We start from the raw sequence: 14,215 nt of genomic DNA on the forward strand, positions 1-14,215 counted from the left end.
TGTTTGGCATTGTTATTATCAGTCATGCATGGACATGATGTGCTTATGCTTATTTTGCAGTTCTTATCCCCTTGTTGCTGTTATGATAGACTGGATTTGTTCTGATTGTTTCGGATGGTATAATTCATTTGGTGGAAATCTATCTCTGTTAGGATCACAAGCATTTCCCAAATCAACTGTTAATCCAAAATATGAATCTGGTTAGATTGCGATCATTTCATTTTACTAAAATATTGTGGTCCACCATCAAGATATCATAGATTTCCGAGTGGATTGTTTCTTCAATTTTTGGTACAAAGCTTTTGATAAAATGAGAGAATTAAGAATGAAATTGTAAAGGTAAAGAGAAAAAGCACATACCAATTAGTATCACATGAAGTCTATTTATACATGGTGAAAGAGAAGATTTCTTTAACTTTGGAGAGAGATTTCCTCATGCAGTTAAGGAAATCTCATCTGCTATGCAGTTGAGGAAATCTCTCTGTTATCATACCCCTGCAAGATCGAGCTCCTGTCAAGGATTATCGATCTTGGACCGATACAATAAAAATAGTTTGCGGGCTAGATGCTTCGTGAGTGAGTTTGCTATTTGATCAGCCGTATGGACATGAGAGACACGAAGTTGATGTCTGACAAATTGATCTTGCACGAAGTGAAAGTCGATGGTAATGTGTTTCATGCGTGAGTAAAACATTGGATTGACACATAAGTAGGTAGCTCCAACATTGTCATAATATATTGTAAGAGTATGGGTAGAGCTGACTTTGAGTTCCTTACGAAGATTTGTGACCCAATTGAGTTCAGCAGCAACGATAGCAATAGCACGATATTCAGCTTCAGTTGTAGATCGGGCCACTGTCTTTTGCCTCTTAGAAGTCCAACCGATTGGATTAGACCTAAGAAAGACGACATATCCTGACGTGAAGGTTCTGTCATCAAAGTTTCCCGCCCAATCAGCATCAGCAAAGGCATGGTGATGAATTGGAGTGGTTTTGCGAAGAAAGAGACCATGATTAAGGGTCCCTTTAAGATATCGTAAAATTCATTTAACCACAGACCAATGCATAGTAGAAGGCTGGTGCATGTATTGAGATAATTTATTGACTACAAATAAGATATCCAGACGGGTGAGAGCCAAGTACTTGTCGGTATTGAGTTGAGTCCGTGGTAGGGCTGCCATCACATAATTTGAGTGATTCACTAGTAGAGAGAGGAGTAGCAACTTCTTTCGCATCCTGCATATTTTTATTTGATAATAAGTCTTAAATATACTTTCTCTATGAGAGGAGGAGATATGAGGATGTAAATGTTGCTTCCATTTCCAGAAAGTAGCTCAACGGTCCTAAATCTTTGAGGGAGAATCGATCAGCCAATTGCTTTAAAAATGTCTAAATCTCCAAGGGATCATTGTCTATAACAATAATATCATCTACATATACTATAAGATATATTGTATTTCCATTTTGTTGCCGTAGGAATAAAGAGGTATCAGAATTAGAGTTGATGAAGCCCGTTGATATCAGAAACGATCCAAGTTCAGTATACCAAGCTATTGGAGCTTGACGAAGTCCATAAATGGATTTTTGTAATTTGCAGACATGTCTCGGATACTGGTGATGAACAAAGCTAAGGGGTTGCTGCATAAAGGCATCTTAAGTTAGAGTCCCCTATAAAAAGGCATTGTTAACGTCTAGTTGTCGTAAGTGTCAGCCTCTAGAGATGACCAAACTTAGAATAAGTCGAATTGTTGTGGGTTTAACTATATGACTAAAAGTCTCTGTGAAGTCAACTCTAGGTTGTTGATGAAACCCTTTGACTACGAATCGTGCTTTATATCGAGCAACGGACTCGTCGGGGTTCCGCTTAATTCAGAAGACTCATTTACACCCGATGATGTTTTGTGTAGGATGAAAATGTATAAAAGTTCATGTGGAGTTATGGAATAGAGCATCATATTCTTCACACATGATTTTACGCCAATGAGAAGATTGTTGGGCTTGAGTAATTGTGGTGGGTTCATTGGTCTCGGGAGAGGACTTGGTGATAGCATGCAGGTCGAGAACTTAACGTGGTTTAAAGATACCACTTTTTGAGCGTATTGTCATTGGATGCCTAGGAACTAGAAGTCATGTTATTGGTATGGGTGGTAGAGAGGCATCGACAGGGGTCGGGATAGGCTGAGATATATCAGTGGCACTAGATAAAGAAGGTTGTAGTATTTTGAAGGATATTACTTCAGTAGTAGGGGAGGCTTGTGAAAAAGGAAGATGAGAAGGAATGGAGGGAGTGGGGAGCTGTTGAACCGAGAGAACAAAAGAGTGTGGATCTTGAAGAAAATGACTGGATGGTGTGGGAAGAGGTTCGTTTAAAGGGATCGATGGAAAACTCTAGCGATGTATATTTATTGGAGTGACCTGCATGGGAGAAGACTCATGGTTTTGAAATGGAAAGGCAAACTCCACAAAAACAACATGACGTGAAATAAAGACTTTTTGAGTTTTTGGTTCGTAGCATCGAAAGGCATTATGTTCAAGAGAATATCCTATGAAGATGTAAGGTTTAGATCTTGGCGTCATCTTGTGTGGGACATAGGGACGTAGCCACGGATAACATAAACAACCAAATATTCTGAGTTTTTGAAGGTTTGGGGATTTAGAAAATAATTTTTCAAATGGAGACTGGTATTGGAGAACTGGAGCGAACAGACGATTAATAAGGTAGACGATAGCTTGAAAGGCAGCAGACCAAAAGGTTATTGGCATGAAGGCTTGATGTAGAAGTGTGAGATCAGTTTCTACGATATGTCGATGTTTACGTTCAGTAGAGCCAATTAGTTGAGGAGTGTGTGGAGGTAACTTAAGGTATTGGATGCCACAGGCAGGGAGATAGGATGTGAGGGCTTGATATTCACCTCCACCATCAGAGTAGACTGTTTTAATTGTAGACTGAAAGAAGTTTGCAACCAGCTTTTTAAAGTTGGTGAATATTGTTGAAACTTCTGATTTATGACGAAGAGGGTATATCCATATGTACTTAGTAAAATAGTCTACAAAAATAACATAAAATCTAAATTTATCAAAAGAAGTGACGAGAGTAGGGCCCCAAACATCAGTATAAATAATTTCAAATGGTTTAGAACATGATATGAAGTGTCAAAAGGAAGTCTACGACTTTTATTACTGAGATACGCATTACAATAAGTGAGAATGCTATTATTTGTAAGAGTAGGAAGAGAATAGCGAGAAAGTAATTTATTTTGGATAGAGAGAGAGGGATGACCGAGATGACGATGCCACACATCAATTGGAGCTGCAACCGAGGAGTAAGCAGTGGGCTGTTTTTTTTATGGAACTAACGACCATTCATAAATATTGTCCTTATTCTGACCTTGGACCAAGGATGCCCCCACGCTTAAATCCTTGACAAGAAAAGAGTTAGGAAAGAATTCAATGGAGGTATTATTTTGTTTGCAAAATTGAGAAACGGAAATAAGATTTTGTTTAATGTAAGGTGCACACAAAACATCATCGAGGGTAAAAGTTGTTGTAGGTGAATTCAGTAGTGTGGAACCAGTGTGAGTAATAGGAATTCCTTCACCGTCACCGATGATGATGTCCTCATTTCCACTATAGTTGTTGTAGATTGATAAGTTTTGGAGATCATAGGTGATGTGGTGGGATGCGCCATAGTCTACGATCCAATTATGATCATTAGTGTTTGGAGTAGTCGTGAGATTTGCTTGAGGCCAATGTGATTGAGCAGGAAGTATGGGTCGAGATCGACAGACCTTTGCAGAGTGACCGACTTTATCACATAATTGACAAATAACTCTTTATTGGTTTATGTGTTGAGGGCGCCAGGACTGCCAATGATTGAAGTAGCCACCTTGGTTGTTATGATTGGAATGTTGATGAAGAGGAGAGATGGTTTGGTTGAAGCTCATAGGTTCAGAATACGTCTTGGTCAAACCTTTGTTGACAGTCTTGTTATATGAATTGCCCCTCCTCGTAGATTTGTGATTGACTTGAGCTGTGATGGATGGTCCTGGCAGTTTGTCCTCGTGCTTTAGATGTATCTCAAAGTCAGTCAGCTTGTCGTAGAGTTCTTCGAAGGACACTGGTGAATCATGTGCTCATATTGCTGCTGCCAATTCCTTGTATTCGCCTCCTAGGTCATTGAGGATATGGACTGTAACTTCTTTATCACTAAGGGAATGACCTATCAATGCCAAGTTATCGATGATAATCTTTATATTGTGGAGATAATCAGCAACAGTACTTCCCTCTTGTTTTATCTTCATGAGACTGGATAGGAGACTAAGCATACGAGTGCGGGAACGATTGGCCAGGGTGGTTTGCAACTTGCACCAAGCTTCGACAGTAATGTCGCATGAAGAAATGAGTGGGGCGACAGATCCAACGACCGAGGCTTGAATTGCTTGAAGGATGAGACGATCCTAGCGTAGCCATAGTTTGTGGTCCGGATTTGGTACTAGACTAGGTGCGCCTGAGATGTTGAGTATCGCAGGTGGACAACGAAGAGAGCCATCGACATAGCCTAGAAGATCATAGACAAATAGAAGATTAGAGAATTGAGCACGCCAGGATGCGTAGTTGTTACCTTTGGATAATTTAAAGGGGATGAGGGTTGCTGCATTAATGAAAATAAGGCTTGTATGTGGGAAAGTACTATGGTTCCCTATGGGAACAATAACTGGAGTATCAGAGGTAGATGATGAGGACATATAGAAGATATGTACCAATATGTGGGAGTAGGTAAAAGTTTGCAGCAACGACAATGATCAAGGAAGTAGAAGTGGTGGTGCAGATCAATGTCACCTAAGATAGATTGTTGGCAAATGAGGTCTTTGAAGGAGGAGATTAGCTTTGTGCAAGATGCAGATCTTTGTGCAGTAGATCAGTAGTTAGGAATCTGGGTAGTGATGCAGCAAGTGGCATGGAAAGGTTCCAAATGCTTCTTGTCGAGGCGAAGGCAGAGCAAGATGCAGTGGCTACCCCGATCACTGATCAGAGTCAGCGGGAGAGAACTGCAAAGGTTGTCCGGTAACAACAGAAAGGGATGATAGGCCTGCACCCAAACAAGGTCCTCTCCAGGACCAAGACGTGACCCGATAGGAGCGTGTCCGTAGGAAGATCAAAACGTTGCCACAGGATGCCGCCGAAAAGAGTGAGGACGATGTTGCTTGGGTCGAGGATAGCAGTGGTAGAGGCATTGGTGGTGGTGGTGATAACAGTCAAGTTCTTCCGTGATAACAACCTGAACAACAGGCAAGATCTCCTGTGATAATAACCTCAACAACAACCAAGATCTCCCCAACTACTTGATGAGATATCATAAATCTATTAAGGAAAATCCTTCTCTGTTGAGGAAAATTCTCCCTTCTAAACATGTATAAATATGGAGTATTGTGTATTATTTCAATCAATACAATCTTCTTCTTTCTATTTTATTTCTATCATGGTATCAGAGCTCTCGCCATAAATGCCACTTCTCCATCTCAAAGTAGTGCAGCGTTTTCCACGGACGTCCTCTGGGATCATTGTATCGGCCTCCTTTGAAGCTGAACAAGGGCCACCACGCTGCCCTTCCTTTGCCTCTTCCTGCAGAAGCAGAGCCACAACAACCCTCTTTACCACAGTAGCTGCAGAAGTAGTGATATGCTCTTCTCCTAAGCTGTTGTCCTATGCTTCTTCTTTGTCTCGACAAGCAACATTCGGAACCATTTCCAAGTTCCCAACTGCAGAACTGTTATATAGAGATTGTAGCACTGCTGCACAAAGATCTACAGCTTTACACAATATTGATCATTGTCAATATTGATCAACAACCCATAACCCATTTGCCACCATTTGCCACCACAACCCAGTTGCCACCAACACCTCTTCCTCCTTGATCATTGTCTCGCTACAGACTTCTAGTTACTTCCAAATATTTGTACATATCTTCCATATCTCCTCATCATCTATCTCTGATGCTCCCACTGTTCCTATAGGGAACCACAGTACTTTCCCACATACAAGCCTTATCTCCATAAATGCAACAACCCTCATCCCCTTTAAATTATCCAAAGGTGGCAACTATGGCGTGTTCAATTCTCTAATCTACTATTTGGCTATGATCTTCTAGGTTATGTCGATGGCTCTCTTCGTTGTCCACCGGCGATGCTCAACATCCCAAGTGCACCCAGTCTAGTACCAAATCCGGAGCACAAATTATGATTACGCTAGGATCGTCTCATCCTTTAAGCTATTCAAGCCTCGATCGCTGGATCCCTTGCCCCACTCATTTCTTCATGTGACACTGCCGCCGAAGCTTGGTGCAAGTTACAAACTACCCTAACCAATCGTTCCCGCACTCGTATGCTTAATCTTCTGTCCAATCTCATGACGATAAAACAAGAGAGAAGTATCGTTGCTGATTATCTACTTAACATAAGGATCATCATCGATAACTTGGCCTTGATAGGTCATTTCCTCAGTGATGAAGAAGTTACTGTTCATATCCTCAACGGCCTAGGAGACGAGTACAAGGAATTGGCAGCAGCAATACACGCACATAATTCACCGGTGTCATTTGAAAATCTCTATGACAAGTTGACTAACTATGAGATCTATCTTAAGCGTGAGGACAAGTTGTCAGGACCATCCATCATAACTTAAGTCAGTCAAAATCTAAGAAGAAGAGCAACCGGTACAACAAATCTATCAACAAAGGTTTGGCCAACACTTGTAGGGCCAGCACTTGTAGGCTCCAAACAAACCTCTCCTCAACATTTCAATTACAACCATCAAGGCGGCTACTTCAATTATCCTCAACCCTGGCGTCCTGATCACACAAATCAACAAAGAGTTATCTGTCAACTTTGTGACAAAGTTGGTCACTCTGCAAAAGCCTATAGAACTCGACCCAAGAGGAAATCTCTTCTTTTGGGTGATGAAATGCTTCGTTCATGCACCCATGTCTAATGTATTTGACAGCATGCTAACAGAGTATTAAGTCAACTCAATCTGCCCTGTTCATGCAAAATGTGAATGAGAAGTAAGCATGCATGCTGAATTAGGAATGAGAAAACACAGTTCGGTGTGATCTAAGAACTAGAAAGACATACTAAACCTTTATGAAGTCCATGATAATTCCTAAGAAAATAACACTGCATGATTTCTTCGACAACTTGTGACTCAAAATGATGAGCGGATGTTGCATTTGTTGCAGCTGCGGTCGGCAGCCATTGGAGATCCACAACGGTAGCAGAAGCCACGGCCACAACTTCAAGTTGAAGACAAAACACGAGGCATTTAGTCAGAGCAGAAGTAGAAGCGTGTACATGTATGTATTTGTCAGAGCAGACTCACCAGCCGCACACGTCTCTAAAAAATAGGTAATAGCATTAGGAAGAAAATAATTATCATAAACTAAGATTGGTTGTTTAATCCACATAGCTTAAGTAAATAATTATCATAACCTTCTCCTCGACTCGGGTGGCTACGCACTGGCCGACACAGCTCCCGCAGAACGCATGCGAACACAGCTTCTCATGTCGAAGCGCTGCGAGCTCTCCTTGGTTTCATGCAGATGTTGCAGTAGAACTCAGTCGGACCGGAGGCCTGCCCGATCTCTATCACGAGTTTCTTCCCCTTCGGATCGTTGTGGGATCGCAGAGCTTGACCGGCGAGATTGAGATGTTAGATTATGTGGTCCTTTTATAATTGAATAAGATATATAATAGAATAATTAATTGGGTTTCGTTCAGATATTTTAGCCAATAGACTAAGTCCACTTACGGAATGATTCCTCGGAAGATAACCTTGATGGGAGAAAATCTCCTGAGATCTCATCGTAGACCCTCTACTCTCGCTTATAAAAGGACAGGACCTCTAGGGGTTGGGGAGTGTTGGCACATTACGTACAGACACACCTCTCCGAGGGATTTCAGTTTCTCCCCAAAACCTTTCTCCCCAAAAATCCATCAATCTCAGTGGGTCCTGTGAAAGGATAGGAAGAGAGGAGAAATGATCTACTCCTTGCACTTCTTACAGACGGTGACAGTGCCTGCAGCAATCTTTGATCGGTGGCTGCAGCAATCTTGGATCACAGACGGTGCTTAGCAGATCAAACGAGATCTCTGAAGAGATGGCAACAAAAGGTACGCATCGTAATAATTAGATCAATACACTTGATTTCAATCCTGGCATACAAGTTATTTTCATATTTCAGATATAGCATAATTATATATTTTATGCTTACAATTGGTATCAGAGTTTGGTTTTTGAGATCAAATGCATTAGATCTGTAAATTTATTTATGATGCATAAAATTACCTTCATTTTCCAAGAATTGCGAAGCAGCAATGGTCACCGTCGACCTCGCTGCGAATTTGCGACCATGCTAGGTAGCACGCGCATCACAGAACCCGTCCATGCAACGGCCGGTTGCACACGGCCAGAACCCGTCCATGCAACGATCGGCCACATGCAGGTAGACAGCCCAGGTGGCGGCCGTGCGTGAGTAGGCCGTGTATATGCAGCGATCGCGCGCAGGCAGGAATCGTCGCAGCGGTAGCGCCAACGGCCGCGCGTGAGCAGTAGCAGCCCCGCGGCGGCAACGCCGTGGCGGCAACGGCCGCGCGCAAGCTAGAACTACCGTTGGCAACCGCGCACAGGCGACAGCCCACAGTCGCGTACAGGCAGCGACGACGAAGGCAGATTAGGGTTTTTGGCATAATTATGATTTTACCCTCGAGGCTAGGTTTTGTTAAAATTATAGTTTTACCCTTGTAAATTGCGTAATTTCAGTTTATGTTCTGTCAACATATTTATGATTTTACCCTCGGGTTTAATTTATGCCAAAATTACAGTTCTGCCATTCGCATATTTCTGATTTATAACATTTCAAATATTTATAGTTTTATCAAAATTGAGAAATTTAGTTTATATTCTCAATTATAAATTGATAAATATGATTTATTATAATTATGATTAATTTTAATCATAATTATATTTTTGATTATTTGATTGGATTTAATTTTTGATTTTAAAAAACTATAAATTATGATTTACTTTATAGTTTTCTCATATGAATTATTGATTATACATGTGGTAAATAAAATTAAAATCTAATTATTGTTTTTAGAATTTTATTTACTTATTCACATGTATATATATGAAATTATGAAATAATGTATACCTTTCACGTGAATGCATGATTTATATAAATTATTAATTGTAAGCATAAAATTTATAATTATGCTATATCTGAAATGCGGAAATAACTTATATGCTAAGATTGAAATCAAGTTTATAGATCTAATTATTACGATGCGTATCTTTTGATGCCATCTCATCAGAGATCTCGCACCGTCTTTGATTCAAGATTGCTACAGCCACCGAGCCACCGATCCAAGAGTGCCAAGTGCAAGGAGTAGATCCTTTCTCCTCTTTTCCTATCCTTTCACAGGACCCACTGAGATTGATGGAATTTTGGAGAGAAAGGGTTTTGGGGAAGAAACTAAAATCCCTCGGAGAGGTGCGTCTGTACGTAATGTGCCAACACTCTCCCAACCCTAGAGGTCCTGTCCTTTTTATAGGCGAGAGCAAAGGGTCTACGATGAGATCTCAAGAGATTTCCTCCCATCAAGGTTATGAGGAATTGTTCCGTAAGTGGACTTAGTATATTGGCTAAAATATCTGAACGGAACCCAATTAGTTATTATATTATATATCTTATTCAATTATAAAAGGGCCACATAATCTAACATTTTCCCAGGCCACTTTGGCAGCTACCAGTCAGATAAAACTTAGGAAAATGAATTACAAATAATATTCATCAATTTCTTTAATTTTTGCTAAGCAATTCAATAATAAAATAACCATAATAATTATTGAATATTAATGCTAAGCAGTTCAATAATAAATAACAATAATAATTATTAAATATTAATGCTAAACAATTCAATAATAAATAACAATAATAATTATTGAACATTAATACTAAGTAATTTAATAATAAATAATAATAATAATTATTGAACATTAATGCTAAGAAATTCAATAATAAATAACAATAATAATTATCGAACATTAATGCTAAGCAGTTTAATAATAAATAACAATAATAATTATTGAACATTAATCAATAAGAAAACTCATATGATAATCATGATAATATATAAATATTATTTCATAATTTCATATATATACATATGAATAAATAAATAAAAGTCCAAAAATAATAATTGGATTTTAATTTTATTTATCACATGTAAAATTAATAATTTATATAAATCATGCATTCATGTGAAAGGTATACATTATTTCACAATTTCATATATATACATGTGAATAAATAAATAAAAGTTCAAAAATAATAATTGGATTTTAATTTTATTTATCACATGTAAAATCAATAATTCATATGAGAAAACTATAAAGTAAACCATAATTTATAGTTTTTCTTAAATAAAAAATTAAATCCAATCAAATAATCAAAAATATAATTATGATTAAAATTAATCATAATTATAATAAATCATATTTATCAATTTATAATTGAGAATATGAATTAAATTTCTCAATTTTGATAAAACCATAAATATTTGAAATATTATAAATCAGAAATATGCAAATGGTAGAACTGTAATTTTGGCATAAATTAAACTCGAGGGTAAAACCATAAATATGTTGACTGAACATAACCTGAAATTACAAAATTTGCAAAGGGTAAAACTATAATTTTTGCAAAACCCTAGCCTCGAGGGCAAAACCGTAATTATATAAAAACCCTAATCTGCCTTCGCCGCCGCCGCCTGCGCGAGCGGCGCTACCGCGGTTGCCAACGGCAGTTCTAGCCTGCGCACGACTGGTACCGCCGCGGAGCTGCTTCTGCTCACGCGCGGTCACTGCCGCTGCGGCGGTTCCTTCTCGTGCGTGGCTGATGCCAACGTGCGGCCGCCGCCTGTACACGGCCTACTCACGCACGACCGCCACCTGGACTGCCTGCTTGCGTGCAGCCGACCGTCGCATGGACGGGTTCTGGCCGTGTGCGGCCGGCCGTCGCATGGACGGGTTCTGTGATGCCCGCGTATGGGACGGGTTCTGTGATGCCCGCGTACGGGACGGGTTTTGTGATGCCCGCATACGGGACGGGTTTTGTGATGCACACGCTACCTAGCGTGGTCGCAGATTTGCAGGTGGGTCGACAGTGACCATTGCTGCTTAGCAATTTTGGAAGATAAAGATAATTTTATGCATCGTAAATAAATTTATAGATCTAATGCATTTGATCTCAAAAACCGGACTCTTATACCAAGATTGAAATGTGAAAATAACTTATATGCCAGGATTGAAATCAAGTTTATAGATCGAATTATTACGATGCGTACCTTTTGATGACATCTCATCGGATATCTCGCACCCACCACCGCGCTGGAAAACTCGAGTTCGATCGTCGGTGACTCTTCCGCCTCCCCGGTTGTCAGCTCGGTGGGCTTGGATCCACCGATGGGACAGCTTCGGCGGGACGAGTTCCCTGTGCGCATCAGGCACCAGCACCGCCCTGCAAGCTGAAATGGGGCACCTCACGTCGGTCACGTTCCGCCGAAGGATATGATCTACGTACAGGGTCAAGCATGCGCTACAGACTGCACGGGAGCATGCCGGCTTCGCAGGAGCCTCCGTCAGCAGTGTCGGCCTGTCGCACACCATGCACAAGGTGTTGGCGGCGGTGCAGCAACTCGAGTGGCCGAAGGACGCGATAAGCAACTCTTGGAGTTGCAGTTCCTCAGCCAGCTTGTCGTTCCATTCGGCCGGGCTGTGTAAGGTGCCGGTGACTACGTCGCCGTGGATGACGAGTGAAAAGGAGGGAGTGTCTGCCATGCGATCGAACTAGGCTGGCTACCGAATCACCTCTTGGGTAAAAGAAAGCTTAGGGATGAGACAGAGAAGAGAGGCAGGAGAAAATGTTGTTATATCTTGATAAGATAGAGAAGGCAATCAGTAGGATTGCGATCTTTTCTCTCTATCATTCACCTTCCTGCCAAAGAAAGCTCGATGGAATGACAGTGATTACAAGTTTAAGATGGCAGTTTACCCACTCAGCTTAATTTTTTAGATAAAAATAATAAAAATGTTTAATAGATATTATCTTATCAAGCTCATAATCTCTTAATTAAGCAAATTACAACTTAACACTAACACTCAAACTAATCTATAGAGGTGTCACATCATAAATGAGATACCTACATTTAACTAAACAAATAAAAAATATTTTAATTACATTAAATGATATTATGCGTGGACTCGAACATAAAACCTATCATTACGACGATGTCCCAATACGAAAAAAAAAATCGATAACTAGAATAGAAAATTTAACAGAAAATATAATTGTTTTTTTTATTTTGGGTATCACAACACTGTATGTGATTTTTTTTCAGATGATTAATCTAGTCATATCAATATTTTATTTGTATTGTATACGAAAAAATTACCATTAGACTGTAATTAGCACTTGCAGTTATGGCCGCAACGAGAAACAGTATCCACACCAAGCTTTTGAATAATGTTTATTGAGTATGTTTAGTTGAGTCATTTATTGAGTTGGTTTGGTTCAGTTAGAGTCAAGTAGAGATTTATTTATTTATTATTAAAATTCAAGTCCTAATGAACTCTATAAATAGGGATGTAACTACTTCTTTTCGATTATATATGAAAAATACTATTCTGTCTTTTGACAAACTCTAGGAGGTCGATCCCATCGAAGTGATCAAGGAGGGCCGATCCCCTCGAAGCGATCAAGGAGGTCGATCCCCTCAAAATGATCATCCCCTTTCTCTTCTTCTTTTTTATGATAAGATTTTAGGGTCTTATCATTTGGTATCAGAGCGACGATAAGACTTTAGGATCTTATGACAAACGTGAATCAAAACAATAGATAAGATAATTAGGTAGCATTGTCTCTTTAGAAAAGTGTTGAGTTACCCCAGAGATACTTTATTCAAACAAAGTAATCAAATTACAACCATAGAGATATTATGGTCAGAATTGTCTCTTTAGAAAAGTGTTGAGTTACCACAGCAAAATAGAAATGGAGAGGAAGCATGATTATTGCATGATAACGCTTACTTAAAGAATCTTTTAATCTGGTGTAGGAAAAACTAATTTGAAGATTACTATAAATCAGTGATTTGGAAACTTATATTTTTTTGTTTTTCAATGAACAAAATCTGAAAAAAAAATAAATTTTAATATTTCCAATTCTTTCTCTTTTTTGTTACTAAGCAAGCACTAGTAAAAAATCATGGGAAATATCAGAAGTCCAACACAAAAAATGGAAACAAACATATCAAACTTGAGACTTCAGATATAATTCAATAAAAAATTCATTTTGGTAGAAAGTCAACAAAAAAAAATCAAGAGAACATGTATATCGAATGATGATTTCACTATATAATTTTAAAACCTTGATACTGAAATACAAATATATATATATATATATATATATATATATATATATATAGAGAGAGAGAGAGAGAGAGAGAGAGAGAGAGATGCATTCTGAGTAAAAGGTAGTTCTCAAGCAATTTGATTGGTTTCGTTCCCTGCACCCGTCAATCCTCTCTACAGTAACATTTGCCTTGGAGACACCTCTGCCACCTGAGCTTTGCTGCCAGCTCCCGCGGCAGGAGATCCTCCCTCCCCCTCTCACCCTCCTCCAACCCCTGGAACTCCTTGCAGTCAGGACCATGGTGCCATGGCACCTTACAGTAAGCACAGAGCATCCTGTTCCAATGCGGGCACTCGGACACTGTTATGGCCTCCTCACCATCTCCAGCTTCCAAGAGAGCTGAGCACTCATTGAAAGGGCAGTAGAAGTTAGCTTGGATCGCCGACTGACACAGCACGCTGCAACACCGCTCGAATTGATCGACTGATGATTATCTTATATAATTATTATATTTTAAATAATTTTATTTATATTGTAAGTAGTTTTATCTAAGTAATTTATGATTTAGAAAATTATTATCACGTAGATAGTTTTTATATCTAATTTAATCATGAATAATGATACGACGAATAGTTACCATTAGATATTATTATAAATAGGATCATTTGACATTTCGCCAAAGAAGTTATTCGTGGAAACCGTGGACTTCCTCGGACATTTCCTCAATTTTAATCACACATCCGAAATAGATAAG

This window comes from Musa acuminata, chromosome BXJ2-9, assembly GCF_036884655.1.
Source record: "Musa acuminata AAA Group cultivar baxijiao chromosome BXJ2-9, Cavendish_Baxijiao_AAA, whole genome shotgun sequence".
In the NCBI taxonomy this organism is placed as follows: Eukaryota; Viridiplantae; Streptophyta; class Magnoliopsida; order Zingiberales; family Musaceae; genus Musa; species Musa acuminata.